Raw genomic sequence first — 13435 nt, forward strand, 5'->3', positions numbered from 1 at the left:
CAATGAAACGCAAGCTCTTTTGCATTTTCTCGAAAAAAGTTCCGCGCCCTCCACAGAGCTGGAGCTCAACCACTGGTGACCGCCAGCCAGATCTCTGACCCCGTACGGTGGTGCCCTTGTGCTTCCCTCCTATATACAGCAGGGTACTCTATGTCTATTCCTACGACACTTTGATAATAGTAATGTGTTACCAAAAGGCATCCGCATGCTGCCCTCTGTTACTCTTTTTTTTCGAAACGGAGGCAAAAGTTTTGCCTCATCGATTAATTAAGAAGAAGAGAATTGCCCAGTTAATTTACGAAAAACCGAGCGAAAACCAATACAAACGGAGCACATACTAACTACTCACACGGCAAGAAACCCCACAACAACACAGGTGAACCCCCCAGTCTCTTCGAATACACAACATCCACAGAACCCGACATTGCTACTACACCAAGAGACCGCTGACAAGAACACCTGGACACAAGGCATCTGATACCTCTCAAGGACGGGCCGAGAGATCTGTTACTCTTTTAATGACTAATACAAAAATTGTAACGTGTTACCATATCCATGCATTAAACAACTTGTGCATGCTTTAAAAACTGCAAATAGAACAAAAAGTGTCTGGTTTTCAACCCTCAACTCTAGCTAGAGTCTACTTATCAACCCTAAACTCGAAAACCATTCTATTAGATTAGCTGCTTTCAATATTTGACCATGAACAGCTATCTAACAACTGGGAAACAGTCAGTTGGTAACTAAATAGTGGTTATCGAACTAATGATGTAACAGAAATATGGGATTCAAACCTAATCTTTTAAGAGGACTTACCACAAGACGTAAAGCATAAGGATCATCATCCCTGTCAATAAGAGCTAGCAGCACAATGTCCAGTGGAACTAACTCATGTGTCCAGACAAAGAATGCAAGATTTGTGATTGCTTTGGAAAGTAAATCCTGCAAAAAAAATAAGCGACCAGAAAAATTTAGACGCAAGCTACTAGAAAAGGAAAACCACAAAAAACAAAAAGGCAAAGAGACAACTTTTGTAAAAAAAAAAAAATTCTTGTGTCACCTGCACTAGATGCCCCCGTTGAAGCTCAAGCTGGATATGATGCAGAAGAACATCAACCATTGTATAAATATTTGCCGTAACTTCTTCAGGTGAAAACTCTCTCAAGACACGAGCCTGCGATAAGATCAAGCAGCGCATGTATAGAGTAACTGACAACCATCGTATGGAAGTAATCACAGAAAATAAAATCATACAAGATTTGCGCTGTTGATCTCAGGATGTCCATTCATTAGCATCCAAGCACCAGCGCATAGATATCGACGATGCTGAGGAAAACTATGGCTCAAATAAGTCATGACATAGTTCGGCTCAGCGGATGGTGACAGTAGCTGGTTGCATTGATTGATAACAGTAGTTTCTGCCTGAAATGAGAGTATTGTCAAAATTAAAGGTGAAGAACAATGTGGCCCAGGCGCCCGGCACAATAATCTCAAAAATATATGATAGCAAGTTAAAGAAACCAATCCAAGACCTTTGGCAATATTATACTATTATACATGGCCGGAACAAGCATGTGGAAATGCTGCATTTTCAGGTCACAGAAACCATATTTATTCAACTTAACCATAAAGTAGCAAAATGTGAATATGTGATAATATCACTCTGGTGGTATATATTTAATGGCATTTTCTAATGCTAATAGTACATAAATGGTGCACATACAATTGATACATTCTCCAGCAAACTATCCACAAATAAGAAGAGCAGTTATTACAAGCTAAAAAAGATATAGCAAACAGAAGCGTAACTAATCAATCCTCGACAAAAATGAGCTACAAATTACCCAAGATGGTGATCAGTAGATGCATACGGATATAAATGGCCAAACATGTGTCCCCAAAAAATGATACCTGCTGCCATGCTTGGATAGCTTGTCCCCTCTTATCCGCCCTAACCGTTAAAAAGTCACGAATAAGGGGAGGAAAATAACGTAGAGTCTTTTCTGACCATGTATGCTGACTGGTTGCCATAATTTGCTCCAATAGTGGTTGAAGATAAACCATGTGTTCAACCTCGGCGATTCCACGTGTCTTGATGGTGATCGCAAGGCTTATTATGGTTATGCGGTTAAGCGTTTCAGTAAACTCAGTTGGTCCCTACATAAACATAGAAGTCACTCCACAAACTAGTGATAGTCGAATTTCTAAAGAAAAGTGTGTATTCTTTTTACCTTCAACTCTTTTTTCACCAAAAAAAAGTCTCTCAGTGAGAGAATTAAGTTCATGCACAAATTTTCAGCTAATCTAAAAAGGCGATGCTCTCCACGTTTTCCTTAATCATTGATATTATCTTTGTGACATCATACATCAATGCCTTGCTTTTTCCATGATACCTACAAAAGACCCATAATGATGTAAGAAAATAAGAAACGCACAATGATATAATCAACAAAAGACGCAGACTTTGAGGATTTTCTAAAGGACTGCAAAACAAAAGGAAATTCATGTATTATTATGCTGAGATCAGTTTAGAAGGGTAAATCTCTATATGCACAATATAGAAGGCATTTCGAGTCAGGTGAAAAGAAAGAAGAAAGAGATGGGAAAAGAAACACTCAGATATTCCAATCTTTTGCTGTGCCAAAGCTACTTTCCTTCTAAGAAAAAGAAGAAGAAAAAACTAAAGATCAGATTAGGTAAAGAATGACCTGTACAGAGGAAGTAGTCTGTAATTCAGTATCTCAAGTAGGAGCAAAGACACACCAGATTTGCTCAGAATAGATGGCGATCTTTGGGTTAATGTCTGCCAAGTTTAAATAGCATGAATGTATCAGAATTTCCATAAGACCATGATTTGCACGAACTCAGAACAGGGGACCCTTAGGGTTATAAGTTACAATTACAAAAAGTAATTCGGAAATCAGAGGAAAACAACAGTCAGTCTGGCAGAAGCCCCATATGAAGAATACAGATCAAATTAACAGGTAGCAAAACTTACCGTAAAATGTGGGCGGAACAATGAATGTGGTGTTATAAGCAGCAACCTAACGTAGGTTTCCACCATAGCAATGCTAGGAACAGCCTATCAACGAACAGAGTTAAGATTAAAGTAGCAATATCAACTGTATGGCATCTAAAGATAGATGAGTATTAGCAATGAGACCAAAAGAACAGATAATTGTGGCTGTATGCATACTTCGAGCAAGATATATTTCCAGTCAAGATTGCAAATGATGTCATAATTTTAAAACAGATGAGTCACAGGTTCATATATTGTTAGCAAAACTGTAACATATGAGCTATCAGCAATTGCTATTTAAATGAGCAGAAGAATTATTCACAGAAATTGTTTTGGTCATGTGAAAACATATGCGAACTAAGCTATTTTCTATTTATGTATCAACTAATGTATATAAAACTAACAACCACAAAGCTTATAGTCTGAATGAGAAGTTGTGGTGGGCTTTATAAAGCTAAATACAGAACAGAAATATAAATGCAACTAGGGTATTAGCAGCAGCTTGATTTTTTAAAGTTTTACCTGGCCAAGAAATATAGTCTCTTCAAGCTGGTAAGCAAGCTTCAAACACAAGTTGATAGACAACCCAGAAAGCAACGCCATTGACAAAGGGTAAGTCTCATGCATCATCGTCACTCTTTCATTTGGTTGCATATTGGGTCCCTGCATGAATTCTGCCCCTCCAGCTGATGTAAACCAGGTCATGACTGCATCACATGCTGGTTGTGCCATGGTGAATGAGAGAACCCAAAACATGCCCATTGCTCGCTCATCCAAGTTCATAAAATCTATCATTCTCTCTCCCGAAGCTATTTCAAGGGGGAAAATGTTTCTAATTTATCAGTAGATACATGATAGAAGGCAAAATTGCAAATTATAAAAATGGTATGCAGCCAAGCATCTCTCAATGAAATAACATGCATTGCCTGCATTCCGAATTGTAATGTTATTATGTAATGCAAACAAGGATTTTCCTACATTTAATTACTTCCTGGCCTATCTACACATATCCCTTTTAATGAACTCTTGATTTAGCCGGAATTTTTACAAAGCAGAGCATGATGGTAAATCTAGGGCACAAGTACCTTTCGTCATCTGTTTCCACCACTCATCTATCTGTTTGCCTTTCTGAAGCTGATCGCTGTTCAAATGCTCTCTAATTGAAGTGTTGAAAGACCAAATGCGCAAAGTCTGGCTGCTACTTATGAAATCAAGAAGAATACTTTGAGGGCTGATGTTATTAGGATCAAGGCTTTTGTCTTCTTTGTGGAATGAAATTATCTTGCGTGTCGTTTCAACCTGACAGAACAGCAAATAATTAGAACGATATTATGTAGTTACGATGAACATGTAACTGTGAAACTAAGACAAATACAATAAGACAAGTAACAAAAGGAAGCATAAAAATATTATCCGATATAACAAAACGGTAATCATTTAAGATTTTACAGCTCTTAAACATGAAGTTAGTCATGTATTGTTATTATCTGTAACAGTTTGTTAGTGTTAAACAAATTGAGTGTAGACCAGATAAAGTGCATTTAATATTCCACAACAGAATAGCCTTTTTACAACACCCGGTCATCAAATAAGAATCGCACTCCACTTCCCCCTTCATCGCAGCCGTTGATGAACATACGATCTCCAACAGCTCCTCCTCGACCATCATGTTAACTAAGGAAAGCAATGACATTTGCACCATATACAGGGCTATGCTTCCTTTTCCTCCAGGATCACGCCTATAAAGCAGATTTGGAACCGCAAATGCACTTCCAAGCTTAAGGCCTTTGCATAGCTCCTACAGAATGATACTCAGTGCCATTGGCATGGCTCGTAGGCATAACATTCAATGTCACTGAGGATTCGAACTGTGTGCTCTGCAATCCAGAAGAACTGAAAACCAGGGATCGTCTTTTCTGGAGCTGCCCCTTCAGTACCTTATATGTTGGAATCCTATTGGACTCTGTCTGTGGACACCAACTCAGATACACATCATCTTCTTTTATTGGCCACGACTCACTTGATCCCCCACCCCACCCCCGCGCGCGCGCGTGTACACGCTCTATGTCAACCATGTAGATACCTTCTTGTAAGGTTTAACAAAATCTACTCCCTCCGATTGAATTTAAGTAACTAGAAAAAAGGAAGGAAAAAATAAGAAATATGTACATATCATCATACAAGAGTATATCACCTTTCTTGGGTCCGAACTAAGTGTGTTCATCACAATCTCAATACGGATAATCTGTGCAAGCAACCATGTGACATGATTACTGCGTAGAATCTGTTGATCACCATTTGTTACTCGAGATGCAAGCTTGTCCACAAAATCGAGAAAATCAATACAGCCACTTTTCATCAGGAAGAAAAAGATATCTGCGAACAAAAGCCAATCTTGCCAGCACTGAGTTTCTGCAATAGTATGACAGAGCTGTAATGAGTGCATAGGCAGCAGGCAATAATTAATAACTCCATACGAATACCCGACAAGCAGATTTATATTCTTAACAAAAAAGGTGCATGCCTAAAAAGGGCATTTAGTAAAAGGGGTGAGCATCCATGTACACCTGGAATCCACCCACTTGAGAAGGGATCTGTACTCGAATCGACAAACAGTGAAGCTCCCAGATGCTAACCTGAGTTAGTTAACTTCAGTAGTTCAATTGTCCTGTCAGCAACTGCCTCACCAATCATATCTGGTGAGAAAACAGCTCCTGGTGTTGATGTTTGAGAATGTGATCTGTAACAAGGAGCAACAAGAAGAACACGTCTCCACCAATCTGGTGATGGAGTTGTGCGGAGAGCATGCCTCAAGCAACGGAGAGCACGTTCCCAGTCTAAACCCCCCTTTGGAATAGAGTTTGCAAGATCCTAAACAAGAATGCAATGTAAGTTTTGGTATACTGCCCAAGTTTGTTGCCTAACAGTTTTTAGTTGCTTCATTTCACTTGTTTCATGTGTAACTTCATGCATCTTGCATATAATTTATGATCAGTCATAATGATGAATATTGTATCAATAATGTGCAAGACACCCGCAAATAAATACGTATTGTTTGTATTTGCAGTACTGAACCACTAAACCATAGAAAAAAATAGTGATCCCTTTGTAACTAAACATAAACCATTTTAAAAACATTGCACTTGAACTATACCAGCTTTAGACAATAATAAATACATCTAACATGACCACATGAGAGTCACTAATATACATAAAACTATGTAATACGGCAACATGAAAATAGCATTAACAGAATCTATCTCAGAATGTGTTCACACAATTCTGCCTTTCCAAAAATGTTGTTGAATAGAGAATGTTTGTATATTAACTTATTCCTCCCTCATTCTCTTGGGTATTCACAAGGACATTTCATTTATTTTTTCTATCTAATTGTTTGCTTAAGTTTAAAACCTTCATGATATGTGCTTGCAATCAAAATAATCTCCATAAAAGTATTTCTGCATGGAGGTAATAGTAAACACTACTCCCTCCGTTCCAGTTTATAAGGCGCACAGGCATTCCACGAGACAAGTTTGACCATCAATTTAACCAACAAAATGTAGATTATATGCCACGAAAATTATATTGTTGAATTTGTATTCGTAAGAAGTTTCCAATGGTATAATTTTTAGGACACATGACTTTTATATTATTGATCTAACTGATGGTCAGAGTTAAATCTTAAGATGTATGCACGGCTTATAGACTGGAATGGAGATAGCATGAGCTTGACCGGGGGCTTCGATGCATGTATAATATAACAATCCATGCAACCATGGGAAAAGTAGGCATAAAAGGAAAGATGTGCTAATTAGTGAAAAAAAAAGGTAATATTACCTCTCCATGCAGTGGCTCACCCAGAACACTAGGATAAGTAATAGGAGAATAACGCAAATTAGCAACAGATTCACCAGCTATGCTTGGGTAGGATTGTGACAAGAACCGATGAGTTCCAAATGTTGGGCAGTGAAGGTGTTGATCCAACATTTGCATGTGCATGCACACCATGTCCCTCCTCCTATGGATCTCCATAATAATGCAAATCACCGCATCATCATCAGGAATGTTCTCCAGAAACTGCAAGTTGCTGCGAACAAGCTCATAGAATGGAATGCGACATTTCTCTTCATCAACTAAAATCCAAATCACGTCTAAGCATAGATGCATCCATTCATGCACGGGCCTTCCGATCCTAGAAGTTTGCACTGTATCAGCTTCATCCACGCCATGGGGTCTCTGGTCCCAATTGACTAGCCAATTTACCATATGATGGAATATCGCAGCATGAGTAGCTGGCTTCAAATTGGACTCCAGACCAGCTAAAATAATTCTACAGGATAAATGATGCAGGTAGCTAACTTGTGCTCCTCTGCGGGACTGGTCACCTCTTGATGTTGTACCAGGCTGCCCAAGAGTAGAGAACTCAGCCGCCTTCATGGGTGACACATTTGCCCCTACAGGTTGATCAATACCAGATTGAGTAGGAGATCCAATAGTGTTCATTGCTGACAAGGGAGACGTAGGATTTGAAGCGTGAAAGCTTGGAGCATTTGGCACTGCAATAGCTGATGAAGAAGACACAGGGCCACCGACAGTCACAGAACCCCCTTGGCCCATTGGTGCCTCGGCGGAGGAAACTACACTAAGTAGAGATGGAATGAGACTGTCCCATCTGAGGTGGCCACGAGCGCAGAGGCACCGTGTAGCAAAGAGCAGGAACTGAGATTGTGGAGCGTGACTACTGCATTGCAGAACAAATGAGATGAGAACTGATTCCGTGACAGCCTGCAACTGCTCCTGGTCCTAAGAAAAATGGGAAACATAATCAATCTCTTCTGTTTTTGCCCTGTGGTCAAATGAATATCTGTGCAATGCTTCTGCTTACCGGAAACGGCACGCACAACTGCTCAAAATCTGAAATGAACTGCTCGTCGCGGGGAGGCAGATCTCTGTTATGAGCAGATACTCTCTTCTGCAGCTTGTTCCTGAATAATTCGCGTGATCAGAGTACAGAACAGGTGCTATAAGACAATGTACAAGGAAGACAGCTACCACACCAGGGTTGCACTAGCTACTCAAAATTGTCAGCATAATATGGCATTAAGAAGGCATAATAATCTTCATGCGCTCAGCTAACGCCATATGCAGTAAAACAAATAACAGCGCCACAAACATAATCCGACATCATCTACCATACCACCTTAACCAAATACTGATACGGTACTATGCACGAAATCCAACCCGATTTGAAGCACACAGGAGAGGAAGCAACTTACGAGGTCTCCCTCGCCGGGTCCTCGGCTCCCTGCTTCGAGTTCACCTGCAAGGCCACGGGCACGCAGGGTCAGAACTAGGGTTTGGCGAGAGCGTGCGGTGAAAGATTGGGGGGAAGGGATGGGAACGCACGCCGAGGTACAGGGTGAAGAGATCGGCGATTGCCGGGCGCGCCGGGTGCTGGAGGAGCTGCATCTGCCGCTGGTGCGGCAGCACCGCCGAGGCCGAGATCGCCGGCGACAGCGGCTGCCTCTGCCCGTGGCCCCCGTCCATCTCCGACGCGTCGCCGGCGAGCGGCGCGGCTGTCCGACCCCGACCGGAAGGGGAACGTGGGGAGTGAGGGTTTAGGAGTGCGGGAGCAGCCGGGGAGTAGCCTGGTGCCGCCGCGTTTGGCGAGAGAGACGGAACGGACGGCGTGATCTGTAGCCCTGAGGTTTGAAGCCTGATCCGAGCCGCTGCTTCGGGCCGAGGTTGGGGGAACAGAGACAGAGGGCTGAACCCTCTGACGGGTGGTCTCGTATGCCGGAAAGAACTGATAGTCTATATCTATACTACTATTAAACAATCAAACAAGAATTTTTTTAAGCACACCCCACAAAGCGTACACAGATTCAATACCACCGCACGATTAGGCCCACTAAAATCAATCTAACGGTTAGCCTTAACCTAAACCATTTTCTGTGTGCACTTAGCAATTTACATTGACTGACCGTACTCCACCGTGGAGGAAAATATGAAACTCCACGCTTGAGCAATTAGGAAACTAATTATCACGGGTGCATCCTATTTTAGAAAACTAAATCAGAGTGCATCCATCCTATTAGGAAACTAATCTCAGACAAATCCATCATATTAAAAAACTTATCTCGGATGCATCCATCCTATTAGGAAGCTAATCGCGAGCCGCCTGCCGCCATCATGCACGCTAGCCACGATGGGGGAAGCGCGAGGAGCTTCGTCTTTCTTCGGGACATCTATACTTCTATACTACTATTAAACAATCAAACAAGAACTTTTTTAAGCACACCCCACAAAGCGTACACAGATCCAATACCACCGCACGATTAGGCCCACTAAAATCAATCTAACGGTTAGCCTTAACCTAAACCATTTTCTGTGTGCACTTAGCAATTTACATTGACTGACCGTACTCCACCGTGGAGGAAAATATGAAACTCCACGCTTGAGCAATTAGGAAACTAATTATCACGGGTGCATCCTATTTTAGGAAACTAAATCAGAGTGCATCCATCCTATTAGGAAACTAATCTCAGACAAATCCATCCTATTAAAAAACTTATCTCGGATGCATCCATCCTATTAGGAAGCTAATCGCGAGCCGCCTGCCGCCATCATGCACGCTAGCCACGATGGGGGAAGCGCGAGGAGCTTCGTCTTTCTTCGGGAACATCTATACTACTATTAAACAATCAAACAAGAACTTTTTTAAGCACACCCCATAAAGCGTACATAGATCCAATACCACCGCACGATTAGGCCCACTAAAATCAATCTATCGGTTAGCCTTAACCTAAATCATTTTCTGTGTGCACTTAGCAATTTACATTGACTGACCGTACTCCACCGTGGAGGAAAATATGAAACTCCACGCCTGCGCAATTAGGAAACTAATAATCACGGATGCGTCCTATTCTAGGAAACTAAATCAGAGTGCATCCATCCTATTAGGAAACTAATCTCAGACAAATCCATTCTATTAAAAAACTTATCTCGGACGCATCCATCCTATTAGGAAGCTAATCGCGAGCCGCCTGCTGCCATCATGCATGCTAGCCACGATGGGGGAAGCGCGAGGAGCTTCGTCTTTCTCCGGGAACACATGTGCTATCGCCGCCATTGTCTTCTGTTTGGAGGCCATGCGCTCTTCTGCCGCTACTGCGACGACTCCATCCACGTCCAGGGCATGCTCTCCAGCAACCATCGACATCCGCATTGACTTCAGCTCCGTTCGCAGCACCCATGCCGACAAAGTGTCTGTTCAGTGGGTGCATGTGCATTACATATTAAATAAGAATCACGGGCCTTCAAGCAATCTAGAATTATAGATTTGGGATTATCTTAGGTTGCCGATTGCTGTACTAAAAATGTGTAACTATATATGGCACGTACATAAGAATGCAGCAATCTTGTCTTACAAAGTAGGATCAAGAGGGATACTGAAGAAGTCAAGATGCAGAGTCTATTTCCCATGATTACTTCTCATGTTCATGTCGGCTTCCTTGAGCTTTACTTCGTACCACCATATGCATTAAACTGGACCGTATCAAGAGGTAACACCATCCCCTTGATTAGAATTGCCTTATTTGTGCTATTTGATCAGTGTGTGTTTTACGTATGACGTTGCTTTACCTGGAATTAAGGTGGGTTGCACCTGCCTAGGCACTATCTCTAGGGATAGGTTGGAAATCAGAATATATGATTCATTCTTAGAGAAAACTTTACACGCGTTACTTTAACATAATTGCACAGCAATCCAGTAAATTATGTAAGATTCAGTAGGAGGCAAGATATTGAAGATGTACTACTATTTCAGTTACATGATTCTATACATCTAAAATGGGTCACATGACTCCGTAACTATTGTTAGAGAATATCTCTTGCTGTTCTGTAAAGGTATGCAATCTCTACTGCGTTCCAATAAAGAGAATTTTACCATACAGAAGGATCCAATGAAGAAACTAATCCGGCTGAGTTCCAATAAATAGATCCTTCAAAGGATCTGTCCTAATACAGCTGCCGTATATTGGTACAGAGAAATCATATAAATTGTACTCAGTCAGATTTTTTGTTTCATGACAGAGAAACCAAATACCTTTCGCTATTTTGGCATATATATTTATTCTTATATATTTGTGCAGTTTCGAATGATCCAACATATCTGCAGTCATCAAACTTGAAGACATGATGTTTAAGGCCTTATTTGCACCGCCTCTCTTTCTTTGTCTGTGCGCCTCTTTCCTCCAATAATAATAATGAACAACTTTTTTCGGATCAGGTATTACATTATTACAAATGTATGCTGAAGCTACTCCTTACGACAAGGAAAAAGAGGATGAATGCTTTCTATCTTCCCCAGTTTTGTAGCATGTTCCAAATTCTTGGCTCTTTCTTATTTGAGGATTCATCATTTTTTTATAATTTAGAAGCTGACCTGAAAGCTTGATAAGGTTAAGCTTGACAAATACTCTAGAATACTTTTTCTTCCATTTTTATTTTTCTTCATAACTCATTTCAGTTTCTATACGTACAAAGCGTCTTACATCATTTTTAGTTAGTATGGTTGCCAACGCATAAACACATACAAAACCGGATAAATATTTTCTATTATGATAATTATTGGATTTCTTCTAGCCCTTTTACATTTCAATTAGTTCTTGTAAATCATCTTTATTTCATATAGAAGTCGTTGTACTCACATATCATCTTCTATTTCCTATTATCCATAGTAGGTAGCTATATAATTTTGGCAGTCCACACAACCAAAAAATATATATAATTTGATCCAAATTAGTACAAATATATATTTTGCTATGCAGATTAGTAGAATAAAATAAGATTCAAGAATTAAGCATCTTGAACAATATAATTGCACCGTAAGGCAGTTTATACTTTTTTTTCCTGGCTACACTCGAAGAGAAGACTATAATACATGCATATATTACTGCATTAATAAATAATTGCTGATTTTATTTAAATGAGAATATTTTCCTGCTATTACTCTATGCAGCAACATAACCACTATTGTGTCTCGCTTTTGAAAATACAATTTGAGCGACATCAAACATTGTGTATCCATTTAATTTATATTTTTAAAAACCTTTATTTTTTTATATTATGTGAATTCACCTGTTTTACGTTTGAGACGTGCGTTGCACGTGCATGCTACTAGTGACAAGTAAAGATCTGGGTTGACCTCTACCCTAGACTTGTCACTCGTTCTTCCTCATGTGCGAGTCCCTCTTCCCTTAGAGCATCTCCAATAGTCTATATGAAGAATGTCTATACTCGTATCCACGACGTGACCCTAAAACAGGCGTCCAACAGCTTGTCTATATGGTCGTCCAAATATACACATCCTCTATATCGACCTCGACAATGTCCACGCCTGGACAATGTGAAGGCGTTGTCTAAACTCAGCTGCAGTCATGATTTCTTCCTCTCCCCAGCGACGGCTCACCTGTCATGGTCCCTGTATATAGACATTCTGATGCAAAACTGGACATGTATATGAGATAATCTTTTTAGACCATTGTCTACATGAATATATAGACATCCAAATATACACATACTATTGGAGATGCTCTTATGCCAACTCCAAAGCACACCGTACTTTGTTCGTCCCTATACATTTCAATTAAAACAGACACAAATCGTGGCCCAACGCAGCGACCCAAACAAACGGGTGTCTTTTTTTGTCCGCCCGCGATCCATTTCCAGACCAATTTTGGAAAGGGTATCCACGCCGACGCTCGTCCTTGTACTCCCAATGGCCCGCCCGTTAGTGGCACGCGGGCCATTCTCCCCTCCCCGCCCCACTCCTTCACCTCCACTCCGACACCATCTGTCCTCGTTACCCTAGCCGCCGCCCACTTCCGGCCGCTTGAACGCCACCTAGGCCGTCTCAAGCATCCACCCACTCCCCCTCCTCAAAGCCGCATTCAAGGCACATTCTTGCCAGCGTTGGTGCACGAGAAGCCACGGGTGCCTGTCGCACTCGCCTCCCCTCCACTTTCGCTTCGACAGGACTTCTTCCTGTACGGGGAGGGCGCCCGACTCTTCACTAGAGGGAACTCCACCACGCTCGCAAGGTGTCGGACGCTTTGCCCGCAAGGTACAATGGATAATGAGGCTGGATTTTTTTCAACAATTTCATTTGTGATTTGGATGATTCGTCGTCAGACGTGAGGACTTTGTGGTTGCTATTTTGGTCGTCATCGACCACACTGCTAGGCAGTGGCCGAGGTTCAGGGGTCGATTCCGAGCCATGCTCCCGCGTTGAATCACAATAGAGAGAACGGCCATCGCCTACTCTTCGCCGACTACTTTCAATGCGCATCCCCCCTCTTCAATCCCAAGTTTTTCAAGTGTCGTTTCTAGATGGCGAGACATGTGTTCAACCGT

General features: G+C 41.4%; 1 pseudogene; it reads right to left on the bottom strand.

The window, feature by feature from the left end:
• The window catches only part of LOC119317773, a 27963-nt pseudogene extending 19172 nt beyond the window's left edge, over window positions 1-8791 (bottom strand).
• Window positions 8792-13435: the final 4644 nt, after the last annotated feature.

Source organism: Triticum dicoccoides, chromosome 6A, assembly GCF_002162155.2.
Source record: "Triticum dicoccoides isolate Atlit2015 ecotype Zavitan chromosome 6A, WEW_v2.0, whole genome shotgun sequence".
In the NCBI taxonomy this organism is placed as follows: Eukaryota; Viridiplantae; Streptophyta; class Magnoliopsida; order Poales; family Poaceae; genus Triticum; species Triticum dicoccoides.